We start from the raw sequence: 14,657 nt of genomic DNA, 5'->3' as shown, positions 1-14,657 counted from the left end.
AATATAGTACAAAGTGCCATTCATGTCACATTTAATGGCCTGGGGCCCGGATTCTACTCTGTCTGATTTTAATATCAGGACCACAGCTTTCTTTCTGTCTGCATTTACCTAGTGTACTTTGCCCATCTTTTAATTTTCATCTGAACAGAATCACTTTTATGGGTTATGTCTCTTGTGTATAGCTTAGAGTTGTATTTTGCTTTATGAGGAAAGCCGGTAATCTTTTTTTAAAAAAAATAGGTGAAATAGTCCTATTTTCACTTAATAATCAACAAATATGTTTAGTATTGGCTCTGTTACATTATCTTAGTTACATTTCTGTTTTTAGGGTTTTTTAAAAAACTCTTTCACTAACTGGTTGATTTCCTTTGCTTATTTTTACAGAGTATATTTGGGAAGGTATATATTTTTGTTTTATTACCTACTTTTATAATTATAATAGCACATGTGCTCTTAATTCTTTAGATTTTAGATAGCAATGATGGCATTAAAATTTTCTCCTTTCTTTCTTCTATCACTTGATTTTAATAATGATATAGTTCTCTAAATTTATATATGAGCAGTTTAATATGCTTATACTTCTATTACTTAATGTGTCAGCTTTATTTTATTTATTTAATTATTTTGGTACCCAAATAGTTTAATATACTTATATATACATTTTACACCGGAACTTAAGTCCCAGTTATTCCATCTAAGTGTCTTGCTGAAACAAAACTAAAATGGTTTTTCAGGAATTTTTAAATATATAGATATATATCAATGGAAGAATTCCATTCACTTTATTTCAAATATTTTTTGGAGATTTATTCTGGGCCAGGCATTTGGGAAAACAAAGGTACCCTGCTTTCATGGAACTTACAATCTAGGAGGGAATCTAAGAAAGACAGAAGAAAAAGTATTTTACTTTCCTTTGCTGACTCTTACATTTTTACAAGTTGATTCTAGAAGACCACTTCTAGTGAGAAAAGTCAGTTTCCAACTTTAATTTGAAGAATTATCTACTTTCATGCATAAATGAAAAATGTAGTCATCCTGAGTTATATATCCAAGACTTATAGAAACCAAGATTTCCAGCCTGAGAAAGATGACTTAAATTCAGTTTCAGTCTCTTGAAATTTAATTTCTCTGGTATCAAATGACCAGCTTCTATTTAGGAGTCATGTTGAGCTATATCATGTGATTTTTAGAGGGGGTCGTAGCAGATGTTATGGAGGTTTTTACAGTGCCACTTCTGGTCTGGCCCATAGGCTTTCCCTCCTCAGTGGATTTCATCTTCAACCAGCCCACCAAAACGGAGAGAGAAAGTCTATTATTAAAAATATTGTATTTTCGTTTATCCACCTCCCCTGCCCCCCTTTGCTTGGGCTCACTGTCTGCTCTCTGTGTCTTCTCGCCTTTTCTTTAGGAGGCATCGGGAACCAAATTCAGAACCTCCCTGGTGTGTGGGAACCAAATCGCAGATCTCTCATGTGGAAGAGAGTTGCTCAGTCACCTAAGCCATCTTAACTCCCTGGTTTGTTGTGTCTCTCATTGCCCTTCCTCTTTGTGTCTCTTCTGTTATGTCATCTTCTTAAGTCAGCTCACCTTACCTGCCCGCTGTGCCAGCTCGCCTTCTCCAGGAGGCACCGGGAGCTGAACCCAGTACCTTCCGTGTGGTAGGCAGAAGCTCAATTTCTTGAGTCACATTCCTTCCTGATGTGTCAGCTTTAAACCATACCTTCTATTTCAAGCAATCAGTGGATTTACTCTATGTTCCATCATCTTCTCTTCCCAGTGTTTGTTAGCTGTATCATTTCTACATCATCAGGGCATATAACATTTACGTTCTTTCTTAACTTTAATCACCACACTTATAGGTTCAGTACTTTTGTTGTGATTTCCTCAGTTAGCTCTTGGTTGACTGAAGCCTCAAGAACAACTCATGGGAATAGTATAATTTCAAAACTTTCTATTTGTAGTCTTTATATTTTGAAGGATAGTATGATTGGATATAAAACCCTTGGGTCTCAGGGCTTTTTGTTGTTGTTGTTGTTGTTTAATCTTAGAATTACTGTTTCATTGTCTTCTGCTGTTGAATATTTCTGTTGAAAAAACAGAAGTCAGGCTGATCTTTTTGCCTACTTGTCAAACGAGTTTTTCTTCATCTTGAAGGAATCTTTAAGGTGTTTTAGGGCTTTCTCCTCCTTAGATTTTTTTGTGTGTGTGTGTAGGCAAGGGAGTAAAGAGTTGATTAAGAAACAAAAAGAGATAGTACACAACCCCAGACACAGGTGTGGGTGTGCTCCAGTGTGAGACGCACACGTGGGACTCCAGGGTAAGCCTTTTAAAGACCTTTCCTTTTGCCCTTTCCTAATGTTGGGGAGGGGCTTTTTATGTGCTGATACCAAATAATCTCTAAGATACAAACTTAAGTAAAAACGCAAGGGGAAAAAGAAGGGAGAAATAGAAATATTTTTCTTTTTTGTATAAAACATTTGAGGGAGAAATTTCAAGAAATGGTAACATTGTCTCTAGGTGGAGGAATTAAGTCTTTGGGAGACACTAGTAAAAGGGAGACTTTTCATTGTATTTTCATCACATGCTTTTGGTAACTTTCGAATTTCGAATGATATGAATATATTACTCTTTAAATGAATTAAATTAAGACACTAAAACTTAGGTTCAGCTGGAAAAATATACATGCCAAAATACTCACGGCAAATTTATTTATTTGTTTTTTTATTGAAGAAGTTGCGAGCATACAAAACAATCGTGTATAATGTGCAGAATTCCCATACATCACCCCTCCACCAACACCTTACATTGTTGTGGAACATTTGCTACAGATTATGAAAAAACATGATCAGATTATTACCATTAACTATGGTCCATAGCATACACTTGGTATATTTTTTTCCATATACTTCCTATTATTAACACCATATATTAGCAATTGGACATTTCTTATAGTTCATGAGAGAAGACTCCCATATTTGTATTGTTAATCACAGTCCATCTTGCCCACATGGTTCACTGTGTTGTACAGTCCCATGCCTTGTACAATTCATCCAAAGTGAACACTTAGTTGTTCTCACTTTCATCAGAGTTGTATAGTCATAGCCAGAGTAAACCTCTGAACATTTTCCTTAGTCAAAAAGAAAAAATCCCTTTTCCCCTATTATTGACACTTAGAATTGTTATAGTACTTTCTTTGACATTGATGCAAGAATATTACAACATTGTTGTTAACTGTAGTCCAAAAGTTACATTATATATCACCATATGCTTATCACGTTGTAATAGTGACATACATTTGTTCTGGTTCATAGAAGAACATTCTTGTATTTGTATTATTAACCACAATCCTCATCCATTTCCGGGTTCACTACGTTATTCAGTCCCTAGAATATTCTCTAGCTTTCTTTCAATTGACATTTACATCCCTAGACTACCCCTTTCAGCCACAGTCCCATTTATAAACCAGTGTGTTAGCTATTCTCACTATGATGTGTTACCATCAACTCTATTCATTTCCACACTCATGACAAGTTTTTAAAGTATGGAATAAAAATAATGTTAGCAAGATGTCCCTTGTTTTATCAGATGTTATGTTGCTGCATTCATTTCTAGGATTAGAATAGCGTGGATTTAGCCCAAGGTGAGAGAGTAGATGAATGCATCTGAATTGACATGGATGAACTGCCTTTGCTTCAAACAAAGCTCAACACCACAGGTGGTCCCAACAACGCCCCACCCCCACCCCCGGCCCTGTTTGGACAACTGCTGGGAGTTTTCGCTCTGTTCTCTCTCAAAGTACTCTACTCAGCGGAGAGACAGCCATGAGACTTGCTGCCCTTTGGCAACAGTTCTTGTCAATGTTGCCAGAGACCTTCAACTCAGAAAATCCAGTGACCAAATTCTGGTGCTGATCATACCCCACCCTTCAGCAGCGTTGATAGACTATGTCTTTCCTTTCTTCTTAAAACTCTTCTCTGTTTCAGGGCACCACACCCTCTCCCACCTTACTGGTCCTTCCTCTACTCTCAGGCTCCTCCTTCCCTCCCTCTCAGCCTCCCCATCTGCACTCCCTTCTAGGGGATCCTCCAGGCCCCTGGCTCTCTATACCACCCAAATGCCAGAAGTCAGTAAGTGAGGTGGGAAACACTGGGATTGCTGGATGTTCCAGTATCATGTTTAGGTTGAAATTCTCACTATATATCCAAGTGGAGATGATGGATATACAAGGAAGGATCTTAGGGGAAAGATCAGAACTGGAAGAATCATTGGCATTTGCGTGGAATTGAACGTACATATTCAAAAATAAGAAAATTATGGAATAATAACAGTCATTCAAAGGAATAGAATGCAGTCAATATGAATATCTATACAGATACACATTACTTCTACGGAAAGATCTGCTTGGTTCAATTTTTTAAAAAAGCATGTGTGTCTGCTTATGTCTGAGTATTCGTAAGAGTGTATCTATGGTTTAAAAATACATGGTTTTCCGTCTCCGGCCGCCGCAGGGAGAGGAGCTGCCGCTGTGTCCTCGCACCTGCAATGCATGGTGGTGTGAAACTGCTGCAGTTTCCTATCAAGAGGAACAAGAGGCGTACAGCAGCGAGCGCGATAACCTCAAGGCCCGCAACCCTTTCCATTACAACCGGCTGATTCACCCAAGACCAAGAGCGTGGAGCCGGCGGCCCACCGCAAAGGGGTCGTGGTGGTCCTAAAGCACCTCTTACCTGCAGACCACCACCAGCAAGAACGTCAGGGCCACCCTCAGCGGCGACCGGAACATCAATCGCAAGAACAAGTACCCGCGGCCCGGCGCCACCGGCCCCGAGATCGCGAAGAGGAAGAGGGCCCGCCCCCATAAAGGTGTCGCCGCCTCTTCTGGGGGGGAGGGAAAGTATGTATATATATATGGAGAGCGGATATGACTCAAGTTGTTGAGTGCCTGCATCCCACACGGGAGGGTCCAGATTGAATCCCTGGCCTCTGGGACCTAAAAAAATATATATATGGAATTTTGTATACCAACACTTTTAGTAGTGATTATAAGAAATAACTTAAAAAATAGACATGTTACTTCTCAGCAAAAAATAATGTTATTAATAGTGATAATATAGAAAAATAGGAATGACTAAAAATTAATTTAAAAAATGTTAAGGCAAAAAAGGTGAATAGGATATTTAAAGGATGAATAAAAATATGAAAGTTTACTGTAAGTGCATAAAACACAAAAGCATCAATTGAGAATTGGAAGCATTCGTTTGCTTTTTATCTACCAAAGTAAGACATGAATACATTCTTGGTGGAAATACTCAAACAATATGGGTAAAGTATAGTCCCCTTAATCCTATTCTTTCCCAGAAATAACATCTATTATGTTTATTGTATATTCTTCTAGACTTTTCCCCTAATTTATCAAATATGTGTATTGTTTAATTTTTAAAAATACTTTTTAAAAAATGTAACCATATGTTTTGGACTTTTTGTCTGTCAATACATATAGATTAACTCATTTTTGAAAAATGATATATAATCCAGAATATATGTACAGGGCTTTCATTCAACTGTTTTCCTTTTATAACTTATTTATTCACCCAACTAATTTTTATGAGCCAGGCACTGTGAGAGATCCTTGAGATAGAACAACAGCAAGATAGACAAGGTCCCTGCCCTTGGCAGTTTTTCTTCTTGTGGAGTTTTCATTTTGGGACTAAGGTTGGAGGATCTCAAAATCTTGTTTTGAGTTCAATATCTTTCAAAGAAATTAGTTTTTTTTCTCTTCAGCCTCCTATAGGCTATCTCTGCCACACCCCTTTTCACAGCAATCCTGCCTTTTTAAAAAAGCCTTTGAATTTCCTAACAGCAGCACCAGTAAAACCCATGCCATTGACTCATCAAGGCATTCTTTCTAACAGTGCGGAATGGACTCGGGCCACAAGCGTGTCTAAGGAGGGAATAGAGGAGGTGGTGGTGATCAGGGAGAAAAAGGCACAAAGTATTAGAATAAGAGTGGTAACATCAGCAGCCTTAGCAAGTTGAAAAGTCTTCTTTTGTAAGCCTGGTGCATGATAGGTAACATTGCTTTAAAGATTTACCTGTGTGATGCCTGAGGCCTGGTGCAAAACCAGGTGCTATGCAGTAATTTAAGCCCATGGTCTTATTTGTTTTGATGAGTAGAGACTCCAGTGTATTTTGAAATAGACGACTTTTCCATTGCTTAATTTGTTTCATAAACGTTGGTTCCACTTAACAACCAACAGGACTGAAATGCAAAGTAGTCAGTGCTTACAGTCAATTTATGTCTGTGGGGAAAGTTGTTATTATTTTTATCTAAACAGGGTTTATATCATGCTAGGCTCGTCTACTGCTGAAAATCCAAGATAATTTGCTTTTAAATGTAATGCTTCTTGGTCTCAGAAGCTTGGTGTTATGTGGGCTGGTGTGGGTATGGAAGTGCCCATGTGCACTTATCTTTTGTTTTTGTTAACATGTCTCTAGAACCTTAAAAAAATTTTTTTTTTATTGGCGCAGTTGTAGGTTTACAGAAAAATCATGTAGGAAGTACAGGGCTCCTATATGCCTCTCCTCCACTCTCACACTCGGTTTCCCTAGTATTACCATTTTGCATTAGTGAAATACTTTTTTACAATTGATTATCCAATATTATTATAATTATATAATTAACTATAGCCCATAGGTTATATTAGGGGTCACTTGTGTTGTACAGTTCTATGGTTTTGTTTTTTTATTTTTTATTTTGTTAGCAAAATACAACATAAAATTTTCCATTTTAACCATTTTCAAGTGTGCAATACAATGGTGCTAACTACCTTCACAGTGTTGTTCTACCATCACCACCATTCATTAGCAACACTTTTCCACCAACCCAAACAGAAACTCTGTACCAACTAAGCATTAATTGCCCATTCCCCACCCAGGCCCAGCCCCTAGTCACCTGTATTCTAATTTCTGAGTTTATAAATTTGCATATTCTAATTATTTCATATCCATGAGTTCATACAATATTTGTCCATTTGTGCCTGGCTTATTTCACTTAACATGATATCATCAACTGCACATATCAAACTTCATTCTTTTTTGTGACTAAATAGTATTCCATTGTTGTATATATCTCATTTTGTTTATCCATTGATCTACTGATGGACACCTGGGTTGCTAACAGCCTTTAACTATTTTGAACAATGCCACTATGAACAAAGGTGTGCAAATATATGTTTAAGTGCCTGCTTTCAGTTCATTGGGTATATAGCCAAGAAGTAGATTTGCTGGGTCATATGGAGATTCTATACTTAACTATCTGAGGAACTGCCCAAATTTTTCTACAGCAGCTACACCATTTTACATTCCCCCAACAATCCATAATCGTTTCTGTTTCTCTACATCCTTGCCAACACTTATTTATTTTCTGTTGTTTTTTTTAGTTTAATTTAATTTTTAAAAAAATAATTGGCATTTAGTGGATATGAAGTAGAATTTCACTGTGATTTTGATTTGCATTTCCCTAATGGCTCAGCGATATGAATATCCTTTCATGTGCATGGTAGCCATTTATATATCTTCTTTTGAAAAATACCTATTCAGATCCTTTGTCCATTTTTTAAACTGGGCCATTAAACTTTTTATTGTTGAGTTGTAGGAGAAATTTATATATTCTGGACATTAAACCCACATCAGATATATGGATTCTAAATAGATTCTCCCATTCTGTAGGTTGCCATTTAACTATCTTGATAATGCCCTTGGAGGCATCAGTGTTTTTAATTTTGATGTAGTCCAATTTATTTGTTTTCCCTTTAGCTGCTTGTGTTTTTGGGGTAAAGTCTAAGAATTCATTGCCTAGTAAAAGGTCCTGAAGATGTGTCCCTATGTTTTCTTCTAGGGGATTTATAGTTTTGGTTCTAATATTTATGTCTTTGATCTAGTTTGAATTCATCTTTGTATGTGGTGTAAAGTAGGGCTTTGGTATTACAGTGATATTGGTCCCATCAAACCAGTTTTGTAGTGTTCCCCTCTGTTCAATTTCTGGAAGAGTTTGAGCAGAATTGGTATTAATTCTTCTCAAAATGTTTGGTAGAATTTACCTGTGAAACCATCTGGTCCTGAGCTTTTCTTCTTTGGGGGATTTTTTTTTTTTTTTAAGAGGAACAGGTGAACAATTTTGATTATGAGAAGAAGAAATAGGGGTTAGAAGATAATAGCTTTTCAGACACAAAGTACTGTCATGTATTAGAATTAGAGTTGTTACAAAAGGAAGAAGGAAGGATGTTTTGCTTGTCCAAATAAAAACCTAAGACCTCTTCATAAAGCAGTTTTGAGTCATGTCAGCTGATAACAACATATTCAAAATGCGTGAAAACACACATCATGTAATTACGACTACATAGGTCATTTTTATTTAATTGAAATATTCATATTTTCAGAGAGATAATGAAAATTAGAATTTGCCCACAGGAAAAAGACCAGGACAATGAAATTCTTGCAGACTACCTCAGATGAAAGAGTTGAAGAATTCAGTTAAATATTTACTGAACAAACACGAATGAAAACGGGGTATTTTAACCTGAAGATAAAATAAACAAGTCCAAATGTTCAGAGGGCTGTCATACACACAGAAGGAAAGATTGGTTGTTCAATGTTTCTCTAAAAGGCAGAACTTGAACTGAGGGATAAATACAAACAACCAACAGACTGCAGTGAGAGTTGTACCAAGTGTATCACTTATGTTAATAGCTGCTCTTCCAATATCATGCATTCCATATTTTTCCTTTCTTCTGAAAAGAGATATTATAACTTAACCTTCTCCAAGAATGTAGCTGAGCATGAGGGTTTCGTCCTCGCTCAGGCCCAAGAGTCGGGGGGGCTTGCTCCTGCCAGGCAGCCGGCGGGGGGTGCTCCAAGATGGAGCACCGGTTCTCCAGGCGTGGGGGACGCGCGGTTGAGGAAAAACCACGGAGACCGCTTGAGCGCAAGAACAGGTCTGCTTTATTGCGGAAGTACACTTGGTTATATAGGCAGGGAAGGGGGTGGAGTATGAAGGGGAGAGCAGGGCGGAGGGGTGGCTGCGGATTGGCTAAAACTGGGGGGGCAGACCTCTGGTAATACGCTGTAAGCAGTTACTGGGGAAGAGGGCAGATTGTAGGTTGGTAATATGGGCGGGACTGGCGGGAAGGGTGGCGGGGGCTGGAAGGGGAGGAGGGGCGGAGAAAGGCGGCAACAATTGTTCCTTTTGTTTTAAAAAGAAATTGAAGCAACAAGTTTTGGTGCGCACGGTGGGTGTGAATGGCTCGGCGTGCGCAGCAACAAAAGACAAGGATTAGGAGGAAGAGTAGGAGGAAAAGGAGGTTATAGGGACGGGCACGGGGATAAGATGAGGGGTGGGGGGAGACCAGGAGGACCTGCCGGTCGTGAGCGGACAACATAGCATCTGGCCAGGATGCATGTGCCTGCCATTAGGGTCGGCGCACGCCGACGCCTGGCGCGCGCCGAGCCTTGCCAGTGAAACGGGCCTGTGATGCCCCTGTACCCCTCGCCCGAGGGGGAGGAGTAGTTGGGGACAAGTAAGGAGAGGAAGACAAGAAGCTATAGGCGTGCAGTCTGGAGTAGGTGGCTTTTGGTGAGGTTGGGGTGAGAGGAGTTTAGAGAAGCGTACGAAGCTCTGATCAGATTAATGAGGGGGCTGGGGTACAGAGTAGGGGGTAAGCGAGGCTTGGGGTTGTGGGAGCTGAGGGAGGCAGTGGCGAGGGGGGTGCCGGGCGAAGGAGCGGGCGAGGTGGAGCGGGGCAGGGAAGGGGGCTGTGCCTTCGGAGGATTGAAAATCTGATTTGGGCCCACTGGGGTGGAACGTGTGGGAATTGGCTCCTTTTTTATAGTGATAATGGCACCGTAATCGTAGCCTACTGCATACAGGCGGGCTCCCCACATGCGGCCTCGTAACCAGAGGTCGGAGTTGGGGTCTTTGACTGTGAGTGTGATGGTGTTCCATCGAGTAGCATTACGCTGGAGAGTGAGGTATGGGTCTTTGTTAGGGGCGCTGGACCATCCGTGGGCGATGGTTTTGCACCCCCAGGAAGGACAGTAATAGTGCGCTGGGTCATGGCATCCTCTGGCGGAGGATGGGCACATGTAGAAACCTGTGGCAGTGGGGTTGTGTCCCCCCCCACTCATAAGACGGAAGGTTCGTGCGTCCAGTGAGGTTGGCGACATCAGTAGTGAAAGAGGGGGCGGAGGCGGTTACGTTCGAGGCGAGGAGCCTTTTTTGTTGCCAGAGGGAGAGGGTCCAATTGAAGGGCTGATGACTCGGGTTGGCAGCAGCTGGGAGAGCGAGGGAAGCCAGGACGAAGAGAACGGCTGCGAGGCTGTGTAGAGGCATCATCTGACGGTGCGGCATCTTGATGATGGCTGGTGCTGGTTCCAGGTGAACGGGGCGACCTCTGGGCCGTATCCATTGTCAATGTTATCTCTCACCGAAGGCATAGGGTGCTGATCATTCGGTGGAACTAGTGGGTCAGTGGCGGGCCGAATGCAACGCCCAGGAACCCAGAGCGGCTGCGGCTCAGACTCTGGAAAGACGCAAGCAAAGCCCCTCCCCTGTGCTAGGAGGGGAGCTGGATCTTGCCAACGATTTGTGGCAGGGTCTTTCCAATGGACGAGGGGAACTTGCGAGGGCTGCCACATGGGTCCCCAGTGTTTATGGGTGGGGGAGAGTCCATGGTTATCGAAGGTTAGGAGATTGTGATGAATGAGGCAGGCAGTCACGACGTCGGTGGGGGCCTTGTGGGGAGAGGAGGCCCTTTCTTTTTGAATGAGTAGCTTGAGCTGTTGGTGAGTACGCTCGATGATTCCTTGCCCCCGTGGATTGTATGGAATGCCAAAATGATGCGTGATGTGATACATTTGCACAAAGCTGGCAAAAGAGGCACTGCGATACGCTGGTCCGTTGTCTGTTTTGAGATCCCATGGAATTCCCATGAACAAAATAGCTTGGCGAAGCGCCTGGATGCAGTGTTTAGCACTTTCTCCCGCAAGAGGGACTGCATAGCACAGATGCGAAAAGGTGTCAATTGCCACATGAAGATATTTGAGGCGGCCGAATGCACTGACATGAGTGACATCTAATTGCCACCTTGAGTTCGGGCGGAGGCCGCGGGGGTTAACACCTTGAGGCTGCAAAGGTCCAAGTGGCAGCAAGGGCGCGCAAGTTCGGCACGCGCGCACAAGGTGCTTGCAAGTCTCAATGGGTATGTCTGGAAAGAGCTTTCGGATGGACCGCGCAGAGAAATGAAATTGGGAATGTAAGAGCTTAGCTTGATTGACAAAGTCCCCAAGCCGCAGCCCGTGGGCAGGGCTTTCATGGAGGAGGACTGGGTTTACCTGGCGGCTTGACACAGAAGCATCAGCAAGGTCATTCCCTAGAGCCAGCGGTCCTGGTAGGCCAGAATGGCTTCTGATATGAGCAATGAACCAGGGCTGCTGCCTCACCTCAAGCAGTCGCTGTACGAAGGCGAGCACCTGATCGATGTTTGAGTCACCTGGTAGGAAAGTAGCAAGCGGGAGGCTGCGACACACCTGAAGAGTGTATAGGCTGTCAGTAAAGATGTTGAGAGGCTGGTCTGGGTGGAGATTGAGGACTGCAGCGACAGCTAGAAGCTCGCCCACTTGAACAGAAAGGTCATTTGCGAACAGCAGTTGCCGTGGCTCAGGATTCCCAGGAGTGTATATGATGGCAGCAAACGCCGTTTTTGAGGCATCTGTGAAGGCAGTGATGGCTGAAGGGATCGGGTTCCGTGCGGGCAATGGACGGAACGGGTTGGAAAAGGCCAATTGAGACATTCCCTGCAGCAATCGGTGATGAGGATAGTGGTTGTCAAAGGAGCCGCGAAAGAGCTCTACCAGGCTCTGCATTTGGGCATTGTTCATGATGAGGGAGGTAACTTCTTTGGCATCTAAAGGCCAGACAATGGTGTGTGGCGGGATACCATACGTCTGTATGGAGAGAAGTACTAAGTCAGTGGCCAGCGCGATCCAGGCCCTTATGAAAGGGCAGGTTTTTGGGAGCTTGCTTTTTGACGTATGAAGAAAGAGGAGGGGGCCATCTTGCCATAAGAGACCTGTGGGAGTGACCGGCGTTGGCAGAACTAAAGCCAAAATTGGAAGGTCAGGGGAGAACCGCTCCAGGCAGCACTGCTGCAGAGCGGCGCTGACCTGTTGGACGGCTTCTCGGCAGCGGGGGTGATGGTGATGCTGCGAGTGGCTGCAGTTGGTGGGCTATCCTTGGTCTGCAAGAGCTCGAAGAGGGGCTGCATTTGCGCTGTTGTGATGGGAAGCGCCGAGCGAAGCCAGTTGATTTGCCCGCAAAGTTGCTGGAGCTCGGTTAGCGTCATCCTATCAGAAAGGTGGATTTTTGGGCTTGCGGGTTGGATGAACCGATGAAAATGAAAGCCTAGGAATTGAAAAGGAGGCTGGAGGTTTATTTTGTCAGGCTGCACGGTAAGCCCGAGGCTGGAGAAGTTTGTTATTATCGCCGAGAGCAGATCATTGAGGAGCGCACTGGAGCTCGCTGCTAAAAGGAGATCGTCCATGTAGTGGAGAATGTATGTGTGCCCCGGATTGAACTTGGAGCGCAGCGGCTCAACAGCATGGTTGACATACAGTTGGCACATAGTCGGGCTGTTGCGCATGCCTTGAGGCAATACTCGCCACTGAAATCGCTGAGCTGCGCCTTGGTTGTTGATGCGCGGAACTGTGAACGCGAATCGTGGACAGTCCCAGGGGTGAAGAGGAATAGAGAAAAAGCAGTCCTTGATGTCAATGGTTGCCGCATGAAAATGCTGGGGGACTGCGGTGGGATGCGGGCATCCTGGCTGAGGTGATCCCATAGGCTTAATATGTTTGTTGATCTCACGGAGGTCGTGGAGAAGGTGGTATTTGCTGGTGTTCTTTTTGCTAATGACAAAGACTGGTGAATTGTAGGGACTAGTGGATGACTCTATATGCCCTGCTTGTAGCTGCTCTTCAACGAGGGCAGAGAGAGCTTGCAGCTTGTGAGCTGGCAAGGGCCACTGCTCGACCCAGATGGGCTCCTCTGTGTCCCATTCCAGAGGGATAGGGTCAGGTTTTGAGATGGGAGCAGTGGCCCCTAGAAGGGGGGGGGGGGCAGTGCAGCTGAGAAGGCTTCTGTGGTGATTCGGGCCTTTAGCTGGCTGAGGACATCTCTCCCCCATAAGATGGTTTGGACAGACGAAAGGACGAGTGGGCGAATTTGGCCTTCGTGGCCTTCTCGGTCGCTCCAATGCAGAGGTTGGGATGTTTTCCAGGAGGTAGCAGCTCCCGTGGCGCCGATGACTTGAGGGCCGGTCTCTAGGGGCCAGTGATTGAACGCAGCGACTTCGAAGGGAACACAGGAGACTTCAGCGCCAGAATCTAGAAGTCCATCGAGCCATTGCCCATTGATTTTGAGCTCCAGTGAAGGTTTCTGGCGGCGTGTGATGGGCATTGTCCACATTATGGCTTGGGAATTTTCCTGAGGGCCTCTTGGGGGTGGGGCTGAGGCCTGCCCCGCTGGGAGTTTAAAGGCTGCTGGGAACTTTGGGTGGAGCGGCAGTCGTGGGCCCAGTGATATCCTTTCCCACAACGCGGACATGGTGTAGAAGGGCCCCTTGGCCGTCACATCGACGGGTCTGAGCGAGACGCTGGGCCTGGTTGGGAGCACTCGCGGACGAAGTGGCTGGGCTGGCCGCACCGAAAGCAGACAGAAGTGGGGCTGGATGAAACAGCCATGGCAGAGGCAAAGGCAGCAGTGAGTGTTTTGACTTGTGGGTCGACGTCACGGCAAGCAAGGACCCATTCGTGCAGAGCTTTGTCGCGTATGGGAAGGACTACGGCCCGGAACGGCACAAGGCACCCATCAATGACTAACTCTTTGGCTAACGCAAATTGGGCATCCTCGCTGGAAATTTTCCGTTGACAAGCTTCCAGGATGCGGGCGACAAATGCTGGGAAGGTCTCATTGGAGTCCTGAAGCAGCTGCGCGAGCTTGGTGGGCTGCTTGGTGGAAACTAGAGAGAATGACCACTGGACGAGGACTTTTACCCGGTGCCAAAACCCTGGGTCAATTTCGAGATAAGAACGAGGGTTTGCATAATTGTTGGTGCCCGTGTATGCATCGGAGTGATCGAGGACGCCGGCTTGGGCATTCTCCACGATTTGCCCGTCAACAGCCGCTTGGTAATGAGCGCGCCATTCAATAAATTGACCCGGCGTCAGGATGGCACGGGCTAGTGCAATCCAGTCATATGGGAGAATGAGTTGGGTCCCCAACTCGTAGTAGTTGCTACGAGTAGTTGCTGCGCATAAGGGCTGCCAATTCCGTCTTCCTTTACAGCTTTGCGGAGGGTCCTGACCTCTTCCGCTGTAAAGGGTAGCCAAGTTTGGGGTCGCTGCGGCGTGGGCTGCAGATTTAGTGGATATAGCTAGGGGGTTTGAGAAGACGTGGCACCGGGGACTGATGGAGCAGCCAAGGCAGGTGAAGGGCTATTGCCGTATGGCGGCGGCAAGGGATAAGCGGAACACGGGTGAGAAAATGGCGGCCTAGCGGCTTCCGGCCGACAACAAAATGGCGGCGGGACCCTTTCGGGCACCGG

This window comes from Dasypus novemcinctus, chromosome 15, assembly GCF_030445035.2.
Source record: "Dasypus novemcinctus isolate mDasNov1 chromosome 15, mDasNov1.1.hap2, whole genome shotgun sequence".
NCBI classification, from domain to species: Eukaryota; Metazoa; Chordata; class Mammalia; order Cingulata; family Dasypodidae; genus Dasypus; species Dasypus novemcinctus.
Note: the sequence above shows the minus strand (reverse complement) of the source record.